This window comes from Lissotriton helveticus, chromosome 3_1 (assembly GCF_964261635.1).
Source record: "Lissotriton helveticus chromosome 3_1, aLisHel1.1, whole genome shotgun sequence".
NCBI classification, from domain to species: Eukaryota; Metazoa; Chordata; class Amphibia; order Caudata; family Salamandridae; genus Lissotriton; species Lissotriton helveticus.
In genome coordinates, this window is record NC_136061.1 from 613,748,700 (window position 1) to 613,776,419 (window position 27,720).

Sequence of the window (27,720 nt, forward strand, 5' to 3'; positions counted from 1 at the left end):
CCAACCCCAAAGCCAACAACAACGCCATCACGCCATCACAAGACCTCTGCAACTCCCTCGCCATGTTCTTCCACCGCAAGATCGCCTATATATACGACAGCTTCGGCGATCAAACCACAGACCCTACCACAGATCCAGTGCCCCCTACCACCAACCTCTGCTCCTGGACCCCCATCAGCACGGAAGATACCACCCACACGATGAACTCCATCCACTCACAATCCCCAGCCGACCCCAGCCCACACCACATCTTCAACAAAGCGGACTCCATCATCTCGCCCCAACTTCGGGACATCATCAACAACTCCTTCGCATCCTCCATCTTCCCGGGGAGCTGGAAGCACGCGGAGATCAGCGCCCTCCTGAAGAAACCCACCGCAGACCCCACAGACCTCAAGAACTTCCGCCCCATCTCGCTCCTCCCCTTTCCTCAAAAGTCATTGAGAAAACCGTCAACAAGCATCTGACCGCTTTCCTCGAGACTAACGGCTCCCTCGACCCATCGCAGTCCAGATTCCGAGTGAACCACAGCACCGAGACCACCCTCATCGCAGCCACCGACGACATCAGGACCCTGCTGGACAACGGGGAAACTGCCGCCCTCATCCTCCTCGACCTATCGGCTGCTTTCGACACAGTCTGCCACCGCACCCTGACAACCCGCCTCCACCACGCCGGAGTCCAAGGTAAAGCCCTGGAATGGAACACCTCCTTCCTCTCCGACAGAACCCAAAGAGTCTGTCTCCCGCCCTTCCGTGCAGTGGCCACCAAGATCATCTGCGGCGTACCCCAAGGCTCCTTGCTCAGCCCCACCCTTTTCAACATCTACATGAGCCCCCTCGCAGCCATCGCACGCAAGCACAACCTCAACATCATCTCCTACGCCGACAACACCCAACGGTTCCTCTCCCTCACCAACGACCCCGCCATCGCCAAAGCAAGCTTCAAAGAAGGCATGAAAGACGTCGCAGAATGGATGAAGCTCAGCCGTCTGAGACTGAACTCAGGCAAGACGGAAGTCCTCATCTTCGGCCCATCCATCTCCACCTGGGACAACTCCTGGTGACCCCCGGCTCTGGGCACCCCCCCAAGCCCACGGACCACGCACGCAACCTGGGATTTATCCTCGACTCCTCCCTCACGATGACCAGGCAAGTCAACGCCGTTACTTCTTCCTGCTTCAACACCCACCGCATGCTCTGAAAGATCTTCAGTTGGATCCCCACTGGAACCAGAAAGACGGTGACCCAGGCCCTCGTCACCAGCCGACTGGACTACGGGAACGCTCTCCACGCTGGGACCACTGCTAAACTACAGAAACGACTACAATGCATACAGAACGCATCCGCACGACTCATCCTGGACATCCCCCGACACAGCCACATCTCCGCCCACCTGAGAGACCTGCACTGGCTCCCCGTCAACAAGAGGATCACGTTCAGGCACCTCACCCACGCACACAAGGCTCTCCACGACATGGGTCTCGAATACCTCAACAACCGCCTCACGTTCTACACACCTGCCCGTCAGCTCCGCTCCGCCAGCCTCGCCCTCGCCACCGTTCCACGAATCCACAGAACCACCACCGGAGAAAGATCCTTCACCTACCTGGTGGCTAAGACGTGGAACACCCTCCCCACCCACCTACGACTGAGCCAGGACCATCTCTCCAAGCACCTTAAGACCTGGCTTTTCGAGCAGTAGCGCCCCCCCCCCTCCCTGCCCCCCAGCGCCTTGAGACCCTAGCGGGTAAGTAGCGTGCTCTATAAATGTCTTGATTGATTGATTGAGTTAGCTGGCTCGCAAAGTAATTAAGTTTAATATACTCGATAGGGACATACTCTCCTCAGTCCTATGCCATACCTATAGTGTATATAATTCCAATCCGCAGAGCCTATTAAGGGAATAGGAACTACACTACACTGCTGTCTTAACACCAGGACCCTCTCAGAGCTCTAGTCTACTCTGAAAACAGAAGTCACTCAGAGCTCTAGTCTTGATCATGCCAATACTTACACAGAGCTCTAGTTTTGTGACTGAAATGACTCACTGAGAGCTCTGTCTTTACTAATACCCATGCTCACTTAGAGCTCAGCTCGGTTCCATAGTACCAAAGCTCCCTTCATGCTCTTCTTCTGATTATACACATACTCATCTGTAGGTGCTCTCCTTTTAATAAACCCTGAATCCCAGCTCTGTCTTTGGTAATGTTAACAGTTATTCAAATCCCTACTTTTGACAACACAAAGCCTAGCAGAAAGGTCTCAGAAAAATTCAGAGCAGACCCTTCGGATGTGAACAGCTCTTGCGACCGATGCTAGCTAAGCAGAGCTCTGTTCCTCTCTTGCTTCAAAACTGCCTTACCTGTTAAGAGTCCGCTGCGATCGGATTCCTGCCTGAACAAAGCCCTTGCAATTTTATCGCCAAGCAACAGATGATTCATTGAAAAAAGTGGCCATCTCCCTCAATACCCAAACATAATTAAATTTCAGTCATTTGTGATGAATGTATTTTAATTTGTTTACTCAATTTTATGTGGGGTGCCTATTTAAGAAAATGTGTGAGGTGTAGTCCTGTGTTTTGACCAGTTTCTTGTTAAAGAGTATGGGCCTTATTTAGAGTTTGGCAGCTGAGACACTATTCCACAAACATCGTGGACGCCCGATCTGCTTTACTAAAAGTGCCCTATGAACAAATGTACCAGAGGCGCAGTGAAGCGTCAGCCGGTCCCCTCAGCGAAGTACATGGAGGGGAGCACCCACGCTCTGGACCCAGCCAGGAGCTCTCAGACCAGAGGCCCTGGGCCAGAGGGGGTCTCCTGGAGCTTGGGGGCCACATATGTTTTTAAAAAGAGTTTCTCTCATTTCTAATTGTTTAAATTAATATTAAAGAATTGGTACGCAGTTGTTTTTATTTTTCGAAGCTCTCAAATGTGTACTGAATTTGATAAACATAATGTGCCGGAATCACAATGGTTGAAAATACCTGTTGTGCAATCCACAAAAGTAAACCCCACTTAAGGGGTCAAAAGTAGGCAGAACAGGGGTGGTGGGCCTTGTACAAATCATCCACTTGTGGGCATTCACAAAGTGAAATCGGACCCTGTCCGACCTTAGAGATGACTTTGTTAGAGATTTACTCCAGTCAAGGTCTACAATAACACCTCTTCCATGATGAAAAGGAAATGGATCACCCCAGATTTGGTGGGGGGTGTAAATGAGGAGCCTTCTCCATGGAAATATGTATCTGTGAAGAAAAACATGGAAATGTTCCACTTCATGGGTCTCCATCTCCCCCCCCCCTGCACAATTGCATAGTGTTTACAGTCACACATTGGGGAAATGGGACCCTGGGACATATGCAACCTGCCTCTAGCGGAGCTTTCCATGAGAACTACTAGAAATGAGTGTGAATTCAAAAAAGTACTACATCATAGGAGTACTTTTACGGGTGAAGATTTATTACTGTATTGTGAATTGAGCCCTTCCCTCAGACGCTCAGTTCCATCAGCTTAGTGTAAAGAGACATTTTAGCCGGTATGTTCTACAAAGGTGGAAATAGCTAAGCCGGAAGAAGTAGGAGCTTACCCCTATCTAACAGTTGAGTGCCAGGCTAATGTTTGGTTCTTCAATGAGTTAAATTACCTACTGCTGAAAACAGAAAATACTTCAAACTGAGAACTACAAGAAACACTGTAAATCAGGGGCGCAACTAGACCCGGACTTCGGGGTGGCTAAAGCTCCCAGCCAGGGGTGGCCGTAGCACTGGTCGCACATGGTGCAACAGTCTTTTTTGGCACCCCCTCCCCATTTCCTCCTTCTCCATCAATTCCCTCACTAGCATTCACCAGCAGTGCGCCTAATCTCTCTGTAGCACCTTTCTGACAAACATTTCACTTTTTGTAGCACTACTCATTGTTTACTCACACTCAGGGGCATATTTACAAGCCCCTCTCGCCACCACAATGTCCCTTTCAGTGACGTTGTGATAGTGATAGGGGCCTCACCTTATTTACAAGACTGCGTTAAGCCACTAAAAGTGGCTTAACCCTGCCTTGTAAATAAGGCACCCTTACACGCTGTGTTTAGCGTGAAAGGGGATGGCAATGGGTGTTGCAGTGGGTGTTCCACCGCAACACCCATTGATTTGACGCTGCCACCTATTTGCAATGCAACAGTGCTAAGACAGAAATCATCCCACTGGGTAAAAATCTGTCTTTTTGTCCGAAAGACTGGTGGCCCTTAGGATCAGAGGCCCCTCCAAGGGCTGTATCATCAGCCCGGAACCTAGGCGTGCAATTCGATTCATCTCTCTCCTTCGATGACCACGTCAAGATTACTGCCGGTCGCTGCTTTGGACAAATAAAATCCCTAAAGAAATTCTTTGATTTTCTCCCAATTGCAGCTAGAAAGTCAGTCGCGGTAGCTCTCATACTTTCTCGACTCGACTACTGCAATGGCCTTATGGCCGGAGTGAAAAAATCTACTCTCAGAAAGCTGCAGTGCATCCAACATGCTGCAGCCAGACTGGTTTTACAACTCCCCAGAAGGTCATCAGCGTCGGCAGCACTTAATTCGCTGCACTGGATGCCGCTGCATAAAAGAATCCTTTTTAAACTGCTCCTCACAGTTTTTAAAACCATGCAAAATACAGGGCCCCGCTATTTTGCAAATCGTTTCACGCGCTATAATCCCCCGCACTGCCTGAGATCCTCCGGGACAAATCTGGTCCGAATCCCCAGATTCAAATTCAAGACCAAAGGTGGGAAATCCTTCACTGTTCTGGCAGCCAAGGCCTGGAACAACCTACCTGTCAACCTTAGATGTACAGAAAATGAGAACAATTTTAGAAAACTTCTCAAGACATGGGTCTACCAGCAACCAGACTCCTCTGTCTTGGCTGCCATTTAGCTTCACTCCTTTATCACACTCCACTTCTTTCAGTTATCCGTTCACAGCTTGCTTAGCGCCATGATGCTCCCTTGGGAGCGAACGTCTGCGCTTTACAAATGCACATAAATATCAAATATCAAATATCAAATATTTACAAGGGCAGCGTAAATAGGAGGGAAAACCTGGTCTTAAACAAAGGAAACAAGGAGAAATGCTTTTTTTATCCTCTTTTTTGCTGTTTCTCTGTGTGCTGCCCTGTGCAGCACACAGAAACTGCAAAACAGCATTGATTGTTTATGTGCAGGAAGGTCGCCTTCCTGCACAAAAACAACCATTTTTTTTTTTAATATCGTTTTGCAACTTCTATGAGTGCTTTCATTAAGCAGCACACATAGAAGTTACAAAACAACATTTAAAGATTGTTTATGTGCAGGAAGGTGACCTTCCTGCACATAAACAATCTTCTCCTCAACACAGGCACCTTTGCACTATGGGACAAAGGTGCCAGTGTGGCCCTAGGCAGCCACATATAGTGCCAGCGCAGAGGGAAACGCAGAGCTGCACCATATTCTAGTAAATATGGTGCTGCCCTGCGTTTCTAAAGTGACGTAGCATGCCGTTAGCCTTCTTGACTTAACAACACGCTTCACCACTTTCTTGTGAATATGCCCCTCAGTTCTGTTATCTGCATCGTACATGTTCTTTGCAGCAGGCACATTAACCCTCTGTGCTGTGGGGGTGGCAAGAGTGCCCATGTGAGTTCACAGTGAGCGATGCAACAGTATGAGAGTAGAGTAAGAGGAGTGACTGCGGGGTGAGTGAGGTGACCAGATGAATTTGGGTGTGGGAGTAAGTGCAGAGTGGGATGATGGAATGCCTTCCTGCACATAAACAACCAATTTTTTTTAAATATAGTTTTGCAACTTCTATGAGTGCTTTCATTAAGCGGCACACACAGAAGTTACAAAACAACATTTAAAGATTGTTTATGTGCAGGAAGGTGGACCTTCCTGCACATAAACAATCTTCTCCTCAACACAGGAACCTTTGCACTATGGGACAAATGTGCCAGTGTGGCCCTAGGCAGCCACATATAGTGCCAGCGCAGAGGGAAACGCAGAGCTGCACCATATTCTAGTAAATATGGTGCTGCCCTGCGTTTCTAAAGTGACGTAGCATGTTGTTAGCCTTCGTGACTTAACAACACGCTTCGCCACTTTCTTGTGAATATGCCCCTCAGTTCTGTTATCTGCATGGTACATGTTCTTTGCAGCAGGCACATTAACCCTCTGTGCTGTGGGGTGGCAAGAGTGCCCATGTGAGTTCACAGTGAGCGATGCAACAGTATGAGAGTAGAGTAAGAGGAGTGACTGCAGGGTGAGTGAGGTGACCAGATGAATTTGGGTGTGGGAGTAAGTGCAGAGTGGGATGATTGAATGCATGGTTAGTGATGGGCTTGTTTGAGTGAGATTGCAGATTGACGAGTGAGGAGGACAGGTGATTGAAGTGTCACATGAGTGCAGGGTGAGTATTTTGCTTGGGTTAGTTACCGCGGGATGTGGTACAGGGTGAACGGCACAAATGCATTGTGAGTGCAGAGTGATCACTCTGAGTGCAGGGTGAGCGAGTGAATGGTGTGAGTGCAGGGTGATTAGTGTGAGTGCAGTGTGATCGCTGTGAGTGCAGGGTGAGCGTGAAAGTGAAGGGCGAGAATGAGGAGTGAGTTGTCTGAATGCAGGGTGCATTCCCAGACACTTGAATTAAATTAGCAAATTATTAACAGCAGCATAGGGTTTTTGACATAAGTTAAACTATTGCTATTATAGCATTAATTAAGCTTTGAGGGTGGAGGAAATCAATAATGTGCAGATCCTGCAAAAAAACTTCCAGTCTTATGATTAGGATTGCCAGCTCATTATTTTGATGTCCCAAATGGCACAAAAATAAACAGTCACCTAAAGCGTATTTTCAGCACTTATCTGTGCAAACTTCCAACAGAAAAAATAAATAGAAAGCATTTTTAATTGTGTTTTAGGGCTGCCTAAATGATCCATGACTGATAATAATAAGGGAACAAAGATATAAAAGTCACATTACAAATGAATACATACTTTTTTATTTATAACCCTATTTAGTGTCAAGACAGGTCATTGCAGGCTTTATAAACAACACATGGCTGGCATTTATCTTTTGGCAACCATACTTTATATTCCTTTTCATGAAATGCATTCTCACATGATGGCTGTAAATGTAAAATACAAATGTTAGGAATAGGCAGAGTGGGGGCCCAGGGAGTACTGGAACCAGAAATCCAAACTATGCGTAGCTAGCCAGTTTACAAAGGTATGCAAATATGCAAATGATCTTTAAAGACCTGTGGAAAAATTCGGGCGGGCTGGAGATAAGACTCCAGACACGCCCCAGCCGAGCCGCAGCAGCTCGAGCTGCAGCAGCCCAGGTCGAGACACACGATGGGGGCGGCTGAAGCCCTTTTATCCCTGTGGGCGTTGCACACCTGCTGTACATCTTTTTAGAGTAGGTAGGTAACATAACCCAACAAATCTATCCCAGATCAGCATAGCAGAGCATGGTATATACACCAAAGTTTCAAGATGAAACTGTAAAATGAAAGTCAATGGTAATCACAAACACTGTATGCTGATAATGCAATAGAACGACCTATACTGGGGCAAAGTAATTTCATTGTGGATTTGGAATTGCGTCAGTTTTAATTCAAGACAGAAATTTAAAAAAAAACAGCAATAATAAACAAGGATGGTCTCGCCTTAGCAGCAAGATACAAAACGGAATGCACATGTGGTACTTTGGTTTTATTTTTCACCCTTCTCCAAAAACCTTCTTGCTATCCCATCGTAGCATTAAGAGGTGTAATGGGCATACGTTGTAATATTAGTACAGTTTAGAAAATAAATAAGAAATCCTTACATTGGTGAATGTAGGGAAACCTTTCATCTACTTGTTTTTCACCTTTTCTAGGTCCCCATAATGAATGGGAATTCATTTAAGTTGCTATTGCTTTGCCGCCAGCCAGTTAAAGGTAATATGAAACTACATGAAAAGTTAATGTGCAATACTTTTTGAGAAGTGCCAGGACCTTGTTTAATTACGTTTCATCTTCAACCGTATTTTTACACACTGGTAATGTTTTGTAAAAATAATTCAAAAATGTGTATTCTTCCATTATCTTTCTAAAACATCACCACGCCAGGGGGTGCTGCAGCACCTGCCGCTCGACTGTTTCCAGCGCCCCTGTACCTCATTGACAAAATGCTTTACCTACTTTCTCATGTCCCCAGTATCCACAAGGCCCAATAATTCCAGCATCCAGATGTTAGTTGTTTCACCTGGCATCCTTGGCGTTATTTTCCCCTTATCCTTTTGCCTTCGATCTCCTGTTTTTCCTGACTTCGTTTTTGCTGGCCTTAGGACTCCCTACACATTACCATTTCTAAGCAGTGCTAAAGTGCTTGTGCTCTCTCCTTACAACATTTTAGATTGATTTATACCCGATTGACATATTTATTTTTCTTATAATTCCCTAGTAAAGTGGCATTATCTGTGCACTGGGCCTGTAAATTTAAGTGACTAGTGGGCATGCAGAACTAATTGTACCACCCACTTAAGTAGCACTTTAAACATGTCACAGACCTGCCATTGCAGCCTGTGTGTGTGTGTGCAGTTTTAAACTGCCATTATGACCTAGCAAAGTGTTTTTGCCAGGCCCAAGTCTTGCTTTTTAATACATATAAATCACCAATATGGTAGGCCCTGAACAGCCCAAAGGGCAGGGTGCAATGTATTTAAAAAGTAGGACATATCCTTTTAAGTTGTACATGTCCTGGTATTGAAAAACTCTCACATTCATTAATCACTATTACAATGTCTACCTCTCCCATAGGATAACACTGAAGTTACCTTATTACATTTTAGGTGTAAAATCCAAATGGGAACAGATGCCCAGTTCATGCTTGGTGTCTCTAGAATTGTAATTTTAAATCCTAATTTATGGTGAAGTCGGATTATAAATTACAATTTTGAAAATGCCACTTTTACGCGCAGGGGGCACTTATGGCCACAGGATAGCCAGGGGGGGGGGAGGTCTTGAAACGAGAGGGAACTGAGTTGACAGTAAACATCCTTTACAACAAAACTTTTTCCACGCAGTACCTTAACAATGCAGGAATTACAACGCAAGTCGTTACAACGACTTGCGCTGGAGGGCGCTATAGGATAGGGAATAGTCTAATTTACTGTCCAAAACCTTCCCTACTATCCACGGGGACTGTAGTTGGAATAGTAAATTAAACTATTCACTATCCAACGCCCCCAACGCAAGTCGTTGTAATGACTTGCGTTGTAAAACCTGCGTTGCAAAGGCATGCGTGGAAAAAGCATGCGTTGTAACGACATACATCCGAGTTGACCTCTATAATGGGTTGTATATCACTGTTATTCATATTATTTTAGCCTCAGAACGGAACATGATCATGATTTTACCTCTTGAAAACCTCAACTGTATCTGTACTGAAATCAAGAAAATGGCAATAAAGATATTTAAAAACAAAAAAGAAAGTTTGCATTTTCTTTCTTTAGTCATTTGGGGCCAGATATACGACCCTAAATTGTGGTTGCAAACGGGCAATCTTCCCATTTGCGACTGCAATTAAGGGCATGGCCATGTACAAACGTCATTTTGTGAATCAGTAAATTTCCGATTCACAAAATTAGGTCTGCGACTTGCTATTAGAAAGGGGCTTGCCAAGGGCGTCCCTTCCTAATAGCAACTTGGATTTTGTATGTATGAATGTTTTGCAACCACAATTGTGGTCGCAAAACACTCACAATTTTCCATCTACTTCAAGTAGGTGGTACACCATTCGCAAACGGGAAGGGGTCCCCAGGGGACACCTTTCCTATTGTGATTGGGTCAAAAAGTATTTTTTCGGGCAGGCAGTGGAACCACTGCCTGCCCTTAAAAAATGAAACTGAAAAGTTTCATTTTTCTTTTTTTTAAATGCATTCAGTTTTCCTTTAAGGAAAACGAGCTGCATTTTTTTTTAAAAACTGCTTTATTTAAAAGCAGTCACAGACTGCTGACCCCAGCAGGCCACCATCCTTGGAGTGCTAGCCATTCCTAATGGGGGTCGCAAATTGTGCCTGCCTCATTAATATTAATGAGGCATGCAATTTGCGACCCCATTAGGAATCGTAAACAGTGTCTGAGACACTGTTGTGCATCCCAATTTGTGAGTTGCATATTGCGAGTCGCAAATGTGACACAATTTGTGAGTCGTAAATTGGTCGGTCATACATCTGGCCCGTGGTCCTTGCAGCCTGTCTCTGGGTCACATGAATCGGTGTGGGAGACAGTTGGACCTTTTGTATTCCTCCTAGACAGTCACACAATGGGGAGTTTAGGTGTGAGTATATGGGCCATCACGGGCAGAATGGGAGGGAGGAGCTGGGTTCAGACCCACTTACAGTTTAATAGGCTGTGTCCTGTCTCTGCAAAAAGGGCTGCATACCCCTGTAGTTAGTCTTGAGCCAAGGCCAGGAAGGCAGAGGAACTGCGCAATTCAAAAGCATACCTCTAGAAGGTTTTCCCTACTTCAAAGGCACAACTGGGTATAAATGCTGGTTCTCAGACACCGACTCAGTATACTGCTGTACCTGGGGATGCACTGCTAGGAAGAAGGACTGCTCTGCTGTTGTGCGGCTGGGGTGACTGCCACTCTGCTGGACGTCTGCTCTGAAGTACTGCTGCCCTGCTGTTCTGACCTGCTGCCCTCTTTCCTGGGGGAGAAGGACTGGACCTGTATTTCTTGAATCCAGAACCTAGAGTGACTCCAAGGGCTAGTTGGCTGGTCTCCTGACCTGAAGCCTCAGGGAGACAACAAGCTTCCAACAACCTTGCACCTGTACTGCCATCTGTGAGTCCTTCCAGCCAAAGGGTGCCACCCCAGTCCTAGACCCTTGTAAGTGGACTTAAGGTGCTTGTGAGCCTCTGTGGATCCAATGGAACCTGCGCATCTCCTCTGCCACGAGGCACAACTCTGAGTAGAACCAATTAATCTCTGCTGCTGCGTGAATTGGGCTTGTCGCAAGGACCTGCATCGCCTTCACAGCACTTAACACCTTCAAAAGCACCACTGCACAGCCTGTCTTCAGTACAGGCCCTCGCATCCCTTGTTGACAGCAGCCTGCCTTCTTCAGTGAGCCTAACTGGGTCCCTATAACTGGCCTGTGCTTTATTGTGATCGGCCTGAATTTGTGACCTTGTCTTATTCTGGCACAACCAGATATCCATAGTTGGCGTTTTGTGCTTTTTGGCTTAATTTTCACTAAAGCCTTTAAAACTGAATGTCTCGGGTTCTACTGGTTGGATTTTTGTTGTTTTGGTCTTCTTTTAGTTATTAAAGAAAATATTATTAGTCTATGTGGTATTCTTTTTGTGTGGTGTTTTAACTTTATTACGGCTTGAAGTGCGGTACAAATACTTTACACATTGTCTCTAAGTTATGCCTGGCTGGTCTGTGCCCAGTTACCAGAAGGTTGTGCACAGGTTAATTTTGGGTTGGCTTGTGCCTCTCCCTGACAAGGATTGTGGTGACTGCTCGACTAGGGCTCACACCCTGGTCAACCAACAACCCAATTTCTCACATTAGTGATCTTGGCCTCATTTCCAAAGTTCTCCACCTTTATCTCAAAATGTGAGAATGAGGTGACAACATAGTACTCAAAGAACCGGCATCTCGGGTTTGCACTTTCATAGGCCTGCATTGATAATCTCATTGATGCTCCTTCAGGGAAACAATCTTGCACTTTGCAGACTCCATGTGGCCTTTACATGCTTCTACTGTCTCTTCTAGTGAGCTAAGTTTCCTCGCAATTTGCGTCATACAACTTTAAAGGTCCTCAAACTCCAACATGCTCATGGCCTCTCCCTGTTAAAGTTCAAAACGCATCACCTCTGCAGGAGCAGTGGCTTCAACCTTCACCTCCCCAAATGCTGAGTTTGTGGTTTAAAAAAGCCTTGTTTTGACATACTTTGGCATTTCCTATGTCCCTTTGTAATGAGGTGCTGGTGCTTAGATCATTTGAGCAGCGCGGGCAGCCGTGGTCCGTGCAGGTAACAACGGTGGGGCGGTGGGGCCACATGAGGTGGGATTTCGTGGGATGATGCCAGGAGAAAATTATTTATTTATTTAATTTTCCCTCTGCATAGTCCCTCGAAATCCCCCCACCCCGCCCCACCGCTGTTACCTGCATGGACCGCGGCTGATTGTGTGCACCACTGTCGGGACAACTCAGTCTTCTATTTTCATGGCTGCACATTGATCCTGAGGCCCAAGGCTGTGCCCCTCTGTTTGTTGCCATCAACAAAGGGTCTAATGCGTGTGGTCCCATCACCAGCCTTTGGGACAACAGGGCAGTTTCAAGGCCGGGACCATGCTTAATATCTCTTGAACACAGCCATTTTAGAGCTGGAATGCCCTGTCACAAATTTCCTTTGATTTGTAATTATGTTTACTCAGGTTTTACTGCTCAATGATGTTCAGCTGCACTTTATTACTTTATCTAGAATGAACTTTTAGTACCAGTGTTCTTCAAATTAGATCTTGGGGTCAAAACCGCTGATACTCAGCATTACCTCTACCTCTATATTGTCCTCATCCCCCTTCATTACTAATGAGGTGCAATCCGTCTCTTGAGACAGAAAAAGGAGCAGGAAATGCTTGTAAGGGTGTCCCCACCTCACAGGGAATAGTTTATAAGGATACACCTTACCCAGCAATCCTCCTGTTCTTTTTTCTGTCTCTTGAAGAGATGTGACGAGGACGCGGACGTCAGCCTCTGATGGGTTTGGGCCGTTATTCTTACCTACTTTGTTATTGAGGTTTGTTGCTCCCTTGGTATCTTTACTGGGATCAGATGCAGGGGAGTTCCTGAATTCCTAAGAGACCGTAGAACTGCCGGGCTGCTCTACCTGTGGGAAACGCTGGAGTACATTACCTGGTTATGTTGGGCACATGCGTGACGACACAGGGGAGTTGGCGTATGTGTGCAGGATTGTGCTTCCTATCTAATGGCATTTGCCAGTGTAGGAGAGTATTTAGCGCATTCACACACGGTAAGTCCGCCTAGTGGGTTGTGTTTTTCCGTGTGATTACCTACTTCTACGGCCTTTTCTGACTGATTTTGGTGGCATTATTTGTTTTGAGGTGAGGAGTATTGGCAAACATTTAAGAAAGATGAAACATATGGTGGCTTCTTCTTATTCAGATTCTTTACCTCTCCTAAGCTAACTAAAAATAATTAGGATCAGGAGGAGAAGCATTTGAAGCACCTAATTAAGGACACCTTTTTAGAACTTCAGGTTGCTAAGGGTCCCAATAAGATTGTGTGGACAAGAACTCCTTTGATGGCTATTCTCACTCTGAGAGGAGGAGGTTCAGGCGATTGAGGACCAGAAGGGAAAATTATATTGGGAAAAACTTGTTACCAGATTTCTTAGCTCATGTCAAGCTAAATATGGGTCTTCCTGTGGAAAAGGTACCAGAGGCTTCCTCTTCAAGTGGCGTGTTGCGTCAATTGCAAAAGTCCTCTAAAATTGATATGCTGGTACACTTTATCACTATGGATGTTTTACAGAGGGAGTGGAAAGAAGCTGAAAGCATTATGATGCCCCGTTTCATGGCTAAATTGTACCCTTTGACTGATATGCTGAAGTCTCTTCCTAACAATATACCAATAGACTCTTTTGTGGCAAGCCTGATGTGGAGGACTTAGAAATTAGGATGTGATCAACAAGGATCAGTCCTGAAAAAGAATTAATTTGTCTTTGAAGAAATGTTATCCAGGGGTTCATTTGGCTCTCAGAGCTAGAATCTATGGGACCTATGTTACTAGGTCACTGATCTCTGATTTCAAACAATTGTTCATGGCTATTGAAGAGGGGACAGAGTGTTTTGTTTGTATGAAAGGGATGTAGTGTCAGATTGAGTATGTCTCTGACATTTCTTTTGATATTGTGAGAGCTATGTACATACAACAATGGTCCCAAACATACAGTAAGTGCGAGAAGAATAAATATAGACAGAATCAATCTATATTGCGAGTGACATGTCCAGCCGGACAGTGGTCTTCAATGTTTACTCAATATACAAGTAATCAAAACAAGGAATACCTTCCACAGTTCAACCAGTGTGGTACACAAGCCTGTGCCCAGCACTAACAGAACGGGTACAGAGGGTGAATATACAGAGCGAAGAAGGGCTATTAAGGCAAAAGGACGTTTCTGTCATAAAATACAGTTGTACAGAATTTTCAAACATAGCACCATTACATCACATTGTAATCACGTTTAGTATATAGGTGCTAAATTGGTCGACGGCGTTTCGGACCCCCTTGTAAATCACGGGGGGCATTGATGCCTGGAAAGACACACGCCGACCGACTCACGCGGTTCCCAAGGCCCCGACGGACATTACCACGTTCCGCGGTCTTACGCGCTCGATTGTGAGCGTGCTCACTGCCGAATATTTTTCACTGCCTTCCAAACTGCCCGACACGATTGGGTTCCTGGCAATTTGAGGCTAACTATTGTTAAGGCTTTCACTGAAATGTCCTGATGATGGTCCCCGTGATTTACTAGGGGGTCCGAAACGCCGTCGACCAATTTAGCACCTATATACTAAACGTGATTACAATGTGATGTAATGGTGCTATGTTTGAAAATTCTGTAAACTGTATTTTATGACAGAAACGTCCTTTTGCCTTAATAGCCCTTCTTCGCTCTGTATATTCACCCTCTGTACCCGTTCTGTTAGTGCTGGGCACAGGCTTGTGTACCACACTGGTTGAACTGTGGAAGGTATTCCTTGTTTTGATTACTTGTATATTGAGTAAACTTTGAAGACCACTGTCCGGCTGGACATGTCACTCGCAATATAGATTGATTCTGTCTATATTTATTCTTCTCGCACTTACTGTATGTTTGGGACCATTGTTGTATGTACAAAGTATGTTCCCCGAGGTCCCTGCTCACTTATTTGGGGCCCCTTGTTGCTGATAAATTGTGATATCTATGGCCTTATTTGTGCATGCTTTTATTGCTGCAAGACTGTAATCTAGTCTTGAAGGATTGCAAGACGGATTCTGCCCAGAGAGCATCTACTCTCATAATTCTATTTGAGGGTACACAACTTTTTAGTACAGAGCTGGAGGACAAGCTCCATAAGCTTTTTAAAGAAAAGAAGCATTCTTCATCATTTAAACAAAGTTCTTATGTGCCTACATCCATCCTTGACAATGATGCTGGACTCTGCATGGCAGCCTCGTACCACATCCTCTACACCGGACTTTGCACAGCAAGCCCCATGGATGGGACTTTCAGTGATGACGCAGGGTCTCACAACGCTGCCTTGCTGCATCTCTTCATTGATGGATTGCGTTTAGCTGCACAACACATTTTCAAAGCAGATCTCCACAATGCTCTACAAACCAGGATTGGAGGTTCCCCAGGTTGAGAGGGTAAAGTATTTTACTCTATAAACATTCTGGTTCAGGAGCGCACCCAAGGTTTTTGGATGGTTCTGGATCTAAAGAATCTGAACAAATTCATCAGAACGCTACCTTTCAAAAAGGAAACCTTGTAGAGGGTCATTTCTCTGGTGTGTCAGTGACCATTCTTAGTCTCCCTAGACCTCCATAATGCCTACTATCATGTGCCAATTTTCCTGCCTCATCAGAGATTTATTTATTTTTGTGTCAGAGGTCAACATTTTAGTTCCATGTTCTCTTGCTTAGGTTGTAGACAGCTCCCCGGGTATTCACAAAAGTGTTTGCCCCTCTGGTAGCCTATCTATTTCTTAAGGGGAATCTGCTTCTACACCTCCTCGATAACTGGCTTCTTCAAACCCCTTGAAGGTCCAGTTGATCAAGGAGGTGGAAATAGTGTTGCAGACCATCCAGTCACATGGTTTACTTCTAAATTCTAAGAAGTGCAACCTCCACCAAAAATGGACTATGTTTATAGGGGCAATATTCAGGACGGACATGAACGAGGTGTTTCTTTATGCTCCCAGAGATATGATATTGAGGTCTTTAACTGAGCAGAACATTCAAAGTCACTCTCTTCCAGTCAGGCAATGGTTGATGTTACAGGATCATATGGAGGTGGCTGTCTTTACAGTCTACTGGGCAATATTTCACCTCCAGCCTTTGTGGAACGATCTCCATGCTTACTGGGATCCCAAGTCAGACAATGTCCAGATCATGATTAGAGTGATGCAGGAGATCAGTGAGTAGGTAAGATGATGGCTTCTTCCAGAATCATTCACTAAGGATGTGGATCTGCAACCCAAACCTCTCAAAGTACTAGCAACATATGCACGCTCTTTTGGAAGGGAGAAACTTTGGAGTTGGATCTCATATAGGCATGATGGTCACTTCAAGAGAGGAAACATTCTTTGAGCTAAAGAGAGTTTACTGCTGTTCTGAGAGCAGTCATGCATTTTCAAGGCAGATTACAGGGCTGTCATTTGGTAGTGATTTCAGACAATATGGTGTCAGTAGACTATCTGAACAACCGGGAGGATCAGGTCAAAGTCTTTGGATCAGGTGGCTGTGACATTGTTTCGGTGGGTAAAAGGTCATCGTCCACATGTGGACAGCAGCCCACATCAAAGGTTCAAACAATAAGATGGCAGACTCCCTGAGTCGCATGTTTCCATCCTCTCAGGAGATGTCTCTGTCTGTTAAGATGCTTCAACAAAAATGCTGGAGGAATGTACGCTATATGTGGAAATGTTTGGCTCTTAGGTCAACACTTATCTTCCAAGGTTTTGTTCCAGGATACCTCAGAAGGAGGCATGTGGGTGGATTCTTTGACAATGCACTGGACAAATTGTCTTCTGTATGCCTTCCCCCACCTTCCTTTGATTCCCAGGCTTCTAGTTCGGCTTTAGAGAGAGGATAGGATTATGGTGGTAATTGTTCCTTTTTGGCCAAGGCGGTCAGGGTTTCCACTTCTAAAGGTCTTGGTTGATCTCAATTCACTTGTCTCCCCTCAAGTCTTCCACCATAGTGATTTCCCAGAGACTTCAGTTATCCGTCTGGAAGTTGAGAGGAAACAGTGTCAGAATAGAGTCTTGTCCTCTCATTTAGCCCAGGCTGATAACAATTCTCGCACACCTTCTACTTTTATTTCCAAAGCTGGTGTTCAGAGCACAAACTTTTGCCTATTGCATTTTCTTTTCAAGATATTCTCCAATTTCTTTGGCAAGGTTTTGAGAAGAGGTTGGCAATTTCCACTCTCCATGATCAGAGGGTGGCGATTATGGCTTTCCGTAATACCTGGGGAAATTTGAAGGGAAAAGATGATTTGTTCTCTTGTCTGTTGCGGGGTTTCTCCTTTTTCATCCAGCAGTGAAACCTCTTTTTCCTCTTTGGGATTTGCTTTCGTATTAAAGGCTATCACTTCTTTTGCTTTTGACCCTCTAGGTCTGGCTTATATTAAGTTAATTACCTTAAAGGTGGTATTCTTGGTGGCCATACTTCAGCTAAGAAGATTGAGGAACTTGCAGCACTTATGGCCAGAGAAACTTTTCTTTCCTTTTTGAGAAGAGAGGGCCATGCACATTTAACTGGAACAAACTAAATCATTTAAGAAGTCAGAGTCCCTTCTTGTCACTTTTGGCTCATCAAATAAGCGAGAATGGGCTTCCATGATGTCAATCAGTAGATTGATTGAGCAGGTATTTTGTTTGACCTACTCTTTATTGGGTACTCCGCCACCTCTTGGTTTTCAGGGTCATTTTTCCCAGGGAAAAATGACCCTTCATGGGCTGAGTTGAAAGAGTTATCCATATCCGAGAAATTTAGTAATACTTTTATGAACCATTATAGGGTGCAGGATGTTTTGGCTGATAATAAGAACTTTGTGCGTGAGGTGTTGGATTTAGATTTGGCCTGAGTCTAATTTATTTTGCTAATAAATTTGTGTTTTCAGCATTTTTATATATGGTGTGGACTGTCTTTTATGATATTTTGGGGTATTAAGAACAGTAACAATGTAGTGGTATTCCTCATTAGTAATGAAATAGGATGAAGACAATAAGGACGTAGAGGTAATGTTTCAATTACTTATAGGTAACCTTCATTTCTTTTGGTCCTGGTTTTCCTCGTCCCATTCATTACCCCCTACCTCACTCCTGGTCTCGTGACCTTCATATCTGTTATGGAGAGCTTGGGACTTCAGGAGGAATACTGGGTAAAGAGTATCCTTATGGCTATTCCTTGTGATGGGAGGGTCACAAACTCACAAGCCTTTCTTGGTCCTTTAACTGTCTCAAGAGGTGGATTACATCTCATTAGTAATTAATGGAATGAGGACAACCAGGACTAAGAGTAATGAAGAATACCGTTAAGGAACTAGAACATTACTGATTCAATTCTTTTGTAGTAAGGATGGGTTGGAATTTGAAGAGTTTGGTTCAGTAGAATTACATTAAAATTCCACCCGATTCCACTGAATTCCGAGACGGGCAGAGTGGGAATTTGGTTGTATTTTCTTAATGCAAAATGCTCCCTCGCAACTGATGCAAGGATGCATTTTGGGTTAAGAAAATAGCGCAGCCAAATAGCACTTGGCACCCTTGCTTAATCCGCAGTGGTTAGTTTGTACGAGTGTCCAGTGGTATGAAGTGGTTTCCAAACTTTAGAAAGCACTGCATATCACACAGCATCCACTCCTTAAATACTCTGCAGATATAAGGGTGCAAAGTGGTATGCAGTATTTTCCACCCTTGACAACGAGGGAAAATTAGAAAAATAACGCTCTTACTTGCACAGGGCATGGCTGGGATTATCACATTTTGTAAGTGTAGCTGCCCAGTTTCCCAAGTCCTTGCACGACTAGTTGGCCAGCTTAGATTTTCTTAGAATTATGGGAATTGTAGTCCTGCTTTTTGAGTGGGTTGAACAAGACTACAAGTACCAGAATGCTAGCGGAAAATATGGGACTGGCCTAAATGGTCCTAGAAAAACTTGGCAGCTATTTGGAAGGCGAGTCATTTTTTTTTAGTAAAAGCTGGATTGACACTTCCTGCCTGTTGTACTGTGATCTGAAGTTAACGGAATTCCCAAGTTACTGGGCTAAACTTTTGTTTTCTCTTTGTTTAACAGTGACTGACTAGTTTTCCAATGAGGAAGCATGGCTTTCCTGAAGCAGCCTCTTCTTATGCAAATCCTCAAAGTTTACGTAGTGCCTTTTGTGATCTTGGCAGATTGTGTGCTGCACATTTCAATTACTGCCTGTTCCATTCCCCACCCCCACAATTCAGCAGACATTCTGAAAATAACAAATGCAGCCTTAGGCCTACAGACAGCATGTCTATTTGGTTCACTTCATGAGCTGGTGAAGTGGGCCAGGCTGAGCTCTTACTTACCTGGCAGGTGGACCTTGGTAGAGGGCTCTCAAGGTTCACAGTTTTAGGGCTTTAAGCGGGCTTAGTCTCTCTCGGTTTTAAACCCGGCAGTAATTAAAAACAGCCATTGAAACGCGTCCCTTTCGGACCCTGTATTCATGTCTTTAATTTTGCGGCAAAAGCACTGATCGATTTCTGAAAAAAGTGTGTAAAAAAATGTTAAGGTAATCCATGTCGTCGCTATGTGTATTTTCCATTCTTTACATAATCTTAGATCCCATGTAAGTGTTAGCTTTTTCCAGGATGTTGTGTTGCTGTTTTTTTTCGTGTAGTGTATTGCTCTTGTATAGTGCATACTTTGAACTAAGTCGAAGCCAGGTGTGTACAACCGGTCACAATTGGATTTACTGTAATGCGATTCTCTGCAAAATGTGTGGGTAGGGTAGCACTCTGTGTGGATTTTAGTTCATATTTTAAAGCCACATTCTCAGTTATAAAGGTCACATCCTTTTATGCCACCCACACCCCTAGAGCCCCACTTTGTTCATCCAACTGAGAGAGCGCAAATCGAGAAAAAAATTAGAAGTGCACCATATTTACAAGCACGTTGCATTAGTTTAGTAAAGATTACATAAGAGTGTCGAAGTTATAGAGTGAAAATACATAAGAGTGTTTAATTAAGATAGAATGCATATATCAGTGTGAAAAGCTAATGTAGAAGTGTGTAAAGATGTTATAATGATGTTGAAATACCATGTTATGTGGCTGTTGTAGAGGAGAATGTAACGCTGCTAAACGAAGAAATGTATAGGCCACATGGCAGTTCACAGAGAATGAAAGGTGATGTTATACTTTCACATGATATGGATTTTAATGTTGTTATAATTCAAAGTATTATTGATCATAGAACTGAAAAATATGTTTTATAGAAGTGTTTCATATAACCATTGAGTGTAATAAGTTAGAATACTGTTTAGACTAAGAAAATTAAAGGTTTACAGAGTGCACAGGCCCGTTTCATGTAATTCTAAAAAGGCCTGAATAGATAAGTTCATTTATTTTGATCTGCATGTGTTAGTTAAAGGAATGTCATGTTAAGCATAAATTGCGGAGCCTGCTCGATGGTTTACGACTTAGAAGATATGGTGGAGGCCGGAATTTGGGGCCCACTGTACAAGTGTCTGTTTGCAGGTGCGAGGAGGTTCCAATCAAGAGAGTGATGAATAGGGTTTTGTTCAGAGAGCCAGGCACAGGCCTGGAGGAGGCTTCAGGAATTTCCTGGGGGGGTACCGTCCTGCCGGAGAAGAATCTGAGAAGCAAGGTCAACGCTAACGATGGGCCCAGAGGAGTATCAGCATGGAAAATGCCAGAACCAACACCACGTGAGGGGCGTCTCTAAAGGGCGTTTCAATTGTAAATGTGATTTTTGTATTAGGGACAGCACCCCTGGGTGGAGTTAGGGCAGATGGTCTGAGGAACCTAAGAGAGCGGATGGGTAGGCAGATAGGTTAACTGCGAGACACCGATTTACAACGAAGACTAAGGGAAGTGAGTGATCTTCTTTGGAAGTCACCACGGCTGACACCTTTTTAGGTTAAGATTTTGCTAAGTAGGGATGTCACTTAGTCTAGTGTAGGGACAGTCTAACCTGAATTTTCTTCTTTTCTGTAAATGACTCATAAGCTACAGCTTGTGTCTATTCTTGCAACTTTGATGATTTTTGAATTGGTTTTGGTGATATTCTTCTGCCGACTAAGAGCATTTAGAAAATTTATGTTTGTATTGATACCAGTATATCTTTTGAACCTTATTTTGAGATGTTTGTATCTCCAGTTAACTTTGGCTTTATAATAAACTTTTAAAACTTATTCGTAGTAAGTGGTTCTTTAGAGTGGTGTAAGTTCTTAACTGATTGACCTAGTAGTGGATTGCCTTTTACTCTATGACAGGTATCAACGGTTCAGTCGACCTGAGTTGGGATCTAGACCTATAGAAGTAGATCAGAAATCCCGCCGCAACAGTTGGTAGCAGAGGATGGTTACCTTCTAGAGGAAGGTGATCTAGACTAGGTTAAGATTACCCCAAGGTCCCTAGAGATCGAGAGATGAGCAGAGGAAGAATCGCCTGCCGAAGAAGGTGCTGACGGTGCGAGAGAAAAGCAGCAGGGTCGGACGAGAGTGAGTATAACAAGGGTCATGCGTTGACAGATTGCGGTGTTTTGTGTTGTATTTGTATTGTAATGTCATGCGGAGTTGAATGCCTGTAGAGTGAGTGAGAGAGGGTTGTGAGCGCGCGCAACCTGGCTGGGGGGAAATCTTAAGTTCGGGGAAGAGCTTAAGTGGTTCGGGTGTATCGAACATCCAGAGTAGTTGTCGACCAGAGTAAAGGGGGTCATGAGGTACCATTGATCGCCCGCAGGACCGAGATAGGGGGAACGCAAGAGTGAGTGTGTGGGTAACGGACGCAGGTCGAAAGTTACCGTGTGTAAGTAACCTATCAGTTAAGGCGATTGTCTGGACGTACACGGAAAGACATTTCGTCAGTTAAGGTGACAATTACAGTTAGACTGTGGGCGTACAGTCAAGGAAAGTGATCGGTTGGTCGGAAGTAATCATTTTTCAGAGTATGAATGGGACGCATGCATGACCGGGAGACGAGCGGAGAAAGGAGGGGAACTGCTGCGAAGGGGTAGGAGTGACGTCAGCGAGAGCCGCGCTGTGATAGGCTAGTTGGTGTGAAGCCGCGCTGAGATAGGCCGGTTGGTGTGACGTCAGCGAAAGCCGCGCTGTGATAGGCCAGTTAGCGAGAACCGCGCTGGGATTGGTGGATTGTCATCAGGAAGTAAACGAACGCGGTGAAAATAGAAATTTTGTAGATTTTGAACATGAAATGTTTTAAATGTTTGAGAGCGATCTTTAAGAGAAAAAGAAGAGAATCTTATTACAGGGAAGAGGCACCGCCAGAGGGTACACCAGCTCACTATATGGCAACGAATGTTGGGTTGCATACTATACTGTGGCTTGGTACTTGGAGTAAGATTACAGAGGGGAATGAGGAACTGACTTTTCCGAAATACGGAACGTTTAGACTAGAAGTGTTGCATCAGCTGAAAGCAGTTATGTCCTCATTGAGACCTTTGCCTAGACCAACACAGTTTGAGGCGCTTAATGCGTGGATTAGGGCGGCGCACGACAGGAATCAGAACAGGCGCCAAGAAAGGGTAAGGCGATCAGTAAGGGCAGTGCAAGATGCCAAATGGGATGCGGAAGCCAAGAAATGGAGGGTACAGATGATTGAAGTGGATAAGTTGTACCCAGTGAGAGAGGTTACAGGAGAAAAGAGACCAATAGAAGAGGATGAAGAGAGCGAGTCGGAGGATGGCCTAATAAATAGGTTGTTGATAGATAGACCACCTCCGGACAATAGGGAGATAGAAGGTACTGAGCTCCCAAGGGAAGATAGGGTTGACATAGAAGAGAACAGGCCACTCCCTATAACGGATTGGGTACCTACCAAAGGTGAGGAGACACCTCAACATAGTCCTGTACAGAGAGTAGTCGGAAGGGTTGTGGTGCAGAAGATGCTAGCAACAGAGAGGGTTGAGCCTTATGGATTGCCAGATGCTCTTCAAGTACCCATTACCATAGGTCCCATAGTGTCGGTTTATCACCCAGAGAAAGGGAGAGAGGAGGAACAGGTACGGCTAGACAGAGAAAGAGTTGAGATGGAAAGAAGGAATAACACGACAAATGCCTGGAGGAAATTGCCAGGACCGATAACGTGGAGCACCCCATTGGATTCAGCAGTGGATCCCGTAGCAGAGCAGGGGGGTCAGAGAGGACCGATGGACCTGAGGGGACCACGGCCGAAATCCTATAAAGAGTTGAGGGCTGACTTGAAGGAATGGGATAGGTCCACAGAAGCACCGAGCAACAGGTCAAGAGCAGAAGCTGGATGGGGAAGTCGTGACAACGGGACATTATCTCACTGCGGGGCTAGCGAAAGCAGTCAGGAGTGGGATGGTAAAAGTTAGGAGAGTAGAGGAGTTACACGTCATATTGACGGTGGAAATGGGCAGGAGCAAAAAGGTAGAAGTGCGGAGTGTGGAGAGACGTCTCGTCTCATTCAAAGTGAGGGAGACCAAAGGACACAAGAGTACAGGGATAGATTTATGTGCACTCTCCACGCACCTGATGGTAACGTACAGTACTGGAATTGTGGGAACATGGGGAACCGCGAAGGATCTTGCCATGCGTCGAGTGATCGGAGATCACTGGCAAATTGCGAGGCATGGGGAATAATGGAATGTCTTACCATGCGCCCAGAGAAAACAGGCAGAACGGGAAATGTGGGACTATGGGAAATAGAGAAGTGTTTCACTATACACCCAGAGAGGATGGAACTGCATGGGACCTGGAGAGATGGGAGCATGGGAGGACTCCCCATAACACGCCTGAGCCCAGGCGTAGGACTCAGAGCTGTGATGGGAGAGATGTAAATGGACTCTCTAGAGATAGCATACTGAAAGCTGTGATAAAAGCCAAAAGACTCAATGTGACCAGCTTAAAATCTGATCTGGACGAGATAATTGATGGTGTGTTGCCTTTAGAAAGGATTGACATGTACGAACAAGATGAGCTGCTGTTTATAGCAAAGGATGTTACTCGGAAGGCAAGAGCAACTCATGAGAAACTGTCTGAACTGGCAGACAAGTATATGGTAGATTTGTCCAGAACAAAGGCATTGCAGGGTAACCATAGGTTGCATTATTCAGATCAGGACTTAGATGAGAGGAGGACAACTGGATTAAAAACACACATTAGGGAACTGATCACAGGAATAAGAGCATGGAGAGATCTGGATAAATGGGAAGAGAGGTGGTCCAAAAAGGGAACTGTCAGGTGGAGCGCAAATGTGATGTCACCGGAGGGAAGGCTACTGCAGATGGAGGCATTCCCTTTGCGAGAGATAGCAAATGGGAGTTATGTACATGTGCCCTGGAGTAGGGGAGATTTGGCTGCATTTACCAACTCATTTCTGAAGTTAAGGGAAAATCCCGTAGAGTGGTACAAGCAGGTAGAGAGGTTTGTCAAAATTTCAAAAGTATTGTGGATTGATTTGAACACCTTATTTGACATTGTGGTCCCAGGAGACTTGTGGATAGCATGCAAAGTTAGTGTCGAATGGCCAACTGCAGAACCAGAAAGGGATGCTCGTACTAATGGACCGCCAGAAACAGTAATGTTAAAATATGATAGGGTGATGACATGGCTGAAGGAGAAGGTGCCACCACAAGACATAGATTGGGTAAAAATAGACCGAACAAGACAGGAACCCAAGGAGACAGTTCATGAGTTTTATGAGCGTTTACTGAAAACCTTCAAACAATACAGTGGTTTAGATGTAATGGATCCCAAAGATATAGGACAGTTTGTATCGAAGTTCGTTTTGGGGTTGAGACCTGATATTTGTTTGATGATTCAGCAACATTTAATTTGTTGGCAAAACAAACCATTGGGTGAAATTTTGAGATACGCAAGGTATTGCAGTGATGAAATAGATTACAAAGCAAAGAAATTAAAAGAGAAACTGATGATGGTGCAGATGCAGTCGGCTGGAAAGGGTGGACAGCAGCAACAGGGAACAGGGACAATGGGACGGAAACCAAATAGTCAGAATAAGGACAGCGAGGAAAACTCAAGACCTAGAATAGACATTGCTACTTTGAAAAAAACGACGAAGTGTCACCAGTGTCACCAGGTGGGACATTGGAAACGCGAGTGTCCCTATAACCCTGAAAACGGAGAACTAGAAGTAGAGGAGGAGGAAGTTTGAGAAGTTCCAGTTCAAAGGGTGGCAGTGCCAAAGAGTAAGGTGGCCAAAGGGGGGACTTCGGCTCCACGAGCTCAGTTCCCGCAGCCACCAAAGATTACGACAGGGGGAAAGATCTATAGACAAATGCCTCTTTTTATAGACGAAGAAGAGTGTTACTACGTTGATCCATTGACGGGACGACGTGTAAGTAGAGAGGAGGACTGTACCCTCGGGGCAGATCTAGAGGTGGATCAAAGAGGACCGTTTGTAGAGGCTGAAGTGGCAGGGTGTCCTACAACATTCTTAGTAGATACCGGAGCTACTCGATCAACTTTGAGATCGGCAGTGGTTCCAGATCTACCAATGACGGGGGAAACAATTCAAGTGGTAGGAGTCGCAAATAGGAGAATGACTAACCCTTTGACGGAACCAGTGCTAGTGAGAATAGGAAACCACAACTATGAACATCAGTTTGTAGTATGTGATTCTAGTCCTGTGTGTCTGTTAGGAAGGGACTTATTGTGCAAACTGAACTGCACAATATACTGCACACCGCAGGGAGTAGAGGTACAGACTACAGACGAGGATGCTACCTTTAAAGTTGCAAATTCGAGAGTATGCGTAGAACTGTATCCTACCCTGACTGTGGGGGACCTTCCTCGGGACTTGCGAGATACAGTGTCATCAGAGGTATGGGATTTTACTGGAGAAGAGATAGGATTGATCAAAGGAGTAGAACCAGTGAAGATCATGGTAAAACCAAATGTTGAATATCCAAGAACGCCTCAATACAAATTGACCCCGGAGACGATTGCAGGAATAAAACCCGTAATCGACTCTATGATTCAACAGGGAATACTGAAGGAAATCGTGGGTAGTCCATGCAACTCCCCGATCATGGGTTTGCAGAAACCTAGTGGGAAATTTAGAATAGTGCAAGATCTTCGAAAGATTAATAACATAGTTGTTTCATGTTGTCCAGTGGTACCGAATCCATCAGTGATATTGTTTCAGATACCATTCCAAGCTGAGTGGTTCACCGTGATAGATCTTTGTCAGGCTTTCTTTTCAATTCCATTAGATGAAGAAAGCCAGTATCTTTTCGCTTTTAAGCTGGAAAATCATGTCCTAACATGGTGTCGTATCCCACAAGGGTATACAGAAAGCCCATCAATTTTCAACCAGCTATTGAAGAAAAACCTTGAAAGTCTAGTACTGCCACAGAACTCGGTTCTGGTCCAGTACATAGACGACCTACTTGTTGCGTCAGGAACGGAAGAAGCTTGTAAGATAGATACCATCGCCTTGCTGAACCATTTAGCTGAAAATGGGCATAAAGTATCTCCGAGCAAATTGCAGTACTGTCTGACAGAAGTACAGTACTTGGGTCACCGGATAGAAAAAGGAAAGCGCAAGGTGTCACCAGATATGATAGAGGCGATAATGAAGATGAACGGGCCTACGACACAGAGAGAAGTCAGGATGTTCCTAGGAATGGTGGGTTATTGCCGACAGTGGATAGCAAACTTTTCCCTGAAAGCAAAACCCTTACAAAAACTGACGCACAAGGAGGTGAGTGATCCGGTACCATGGGACAAGGATTGTTTGATGTCGTTCCTACAGCTGAGAGAGGACTTGTGCCGTGCTCCAGCTTTGGGGATGCCTGATTACGAAAAACCATTTTCACTTTACTGCTGCGAAAGAGAAGGTTGTGCTTTGTCAGTTTTAGTACAAACTCATGGAAATGCCCGTAGACCAGTTGCATACTTTTCGGCTACTTTAGATCCGGTAGCCGCAGCGTTGCCCGGATGTCTCAAATCCGTTGCTGCAACAGGTGTCAGCATTGAAAGGTGTGATAATATCGTCATGGGACACCAATTAGTGGTGTATGTACCTCATTCTGTAGAACTGTTAATGACCAGGACCAAGACACAGCACTTAACCAATAATAGGCTCACGCGCTACGAGCAAGTTATTCTTGCTGCGGAGAATGTGACCATTAAGAGGTGCTCTGTTTTGAATCCTGCTACATTGATGCCACTTCCTAATGATATAGAAGGCGAAGAATGTGAAGATCACGATTGCCTTGATGTGACTGAACTATGCACCAAGCCAAGACCAGATATTGTGGATGAGCCGTTGACGGACCCTGATGAAATTTTCTTTGTTGATGGCTCATGTTTAAGAGACGATACTGGTCGGTTGAGAGCAGCTTATGCTGTTTGCACCATTACTGGAGTTGTGGAAGCCGCTTGCCTGGAAGGAGTACACTCCGCTCAGGTAGCCGAAATCATTGCATTGTCACGTGCCTGTTTAGCAGGTAGCAAAATTAGAGTCACCATTTATACCGATAGCCAATATGGTTTCGGTGTAGTTCATGATTATGGGCAATTGTGGTCTCAGAGAGGTTACATGACCTCCTCTGGTTCGCCTATTCGAAATGGGGAATTTGTGCGACTGTTGTTAGAAGCATTACAAGGTCCAGCAGCAATTGCGGTCGTTAAATGTATAGCCCACACCACAAATACAGATTTTGTGTCGCAAGGTAATCGATATGCAGACGA